Source organism: Carlito syrichta, unplaced genomic scaffold (assembly GCF_000164805.1).
Source record: "Carlito syrichta isolate Samal-C Ts95f unplaced genomic scaffold, Tarsius_syrichta-2.0.1 Scaffold306734, whole genome shotgun sequence".
Lineage (NCBI taxonomy): Eukaryota > Metazoa > Chordata > Mammalia > Primates > Tarsiidae > Carlito > Carlito syrichta.
In genome coordinates, this window is record NW_007250830.1 from 1 (window position 1) to 912 (window position 912).

Consider the following 912-nt stretch of genomic DNA (forward strand, 5'->3'; position numbering starts at 1 on the left):
AATCTTGTTTTCTAAAACCAGGCCCAGCCACTGGCTATTTTAAAACTTGGAATTTTTTTATTTTATAAAGAGTATGAAGTATGAACTCTATATAGCCAACTGCCTTCTAATTATAAATTACAATAAAATATTAATTCTACCCTTAAAAAAAAGTGAGACAGTCGAGTCCTAGCAGCAGCTGCAGTGCCGTCCTATTCTCTGGCTCTCCTTGCCATCTCTCCTCTTCACTTCCAGAAACATGACCTCTGGTGTGGCTGCCTCTGATGGTGTCCTCAAAGTGTTCAATGACGTGAAGGTGCACAAGTCTTCCACACCAGAGGAAGTGAAGAAGCTCAAGAGAGCAGTGCTCTTCTTTGTGAGTAAGGACAAGAAGAACATTATCCTGGAGGAGGGCAAGGAGATCCTGATAGGTGATCTGAGCCAGACTGTCAGTGACCTCTACGCCACCTTTGTCAAGGTGCTGCCAGACAAGGACTACCTCTATGCCCTCTATGACGCAACACGTGAGACCAAGGAGAGCAAGAAGGAGGACCTGGTGTTTATCTTCTGGGCTCCTAAGTGTGCACCCCTTTTGAGTAAAATGATTTATGTCAGCTCAAAGAATGCCATCAAGAAGAAGCTGACAGGGATCAAGCATAAATTACAAGCAAACAGCTATGAGGACGTCAAGGATCGCTGCGCCTTGGCAGAGAAGCTGGGGGTAGCACTGTCATCTCCCTGGAGGGCAAGCCTTTGTGAACCCCTTCTGGTTCCCTGCCTGGAGCATCTGGCAGCCCCAGACCTGCTCTCGAGCTACAGGCTGCCTCCTTCCTGCCAGACCGGAAGGGCTGGGGGGAATCCCAGCAGGAGGAGTGCAATCCCTTCACCTCAGTTGCCAAACGGCCTCCCTCCCCAATCTCCTGGATTCCCCCC

The 912-nt window shown here is 49.0% G+C and overlaps 1 pseudogene; it reads left to right on the forward strand.

Moving 5' to 3' along the window:
* Positions 1 to 238: 238 nt before the first annotated feature.
* Positions 239 to 738, forward strand: LOC103265649 (annotated as a pseudogene).
* Positions 739 to 912: the final 174 nt, after the last annotated feature.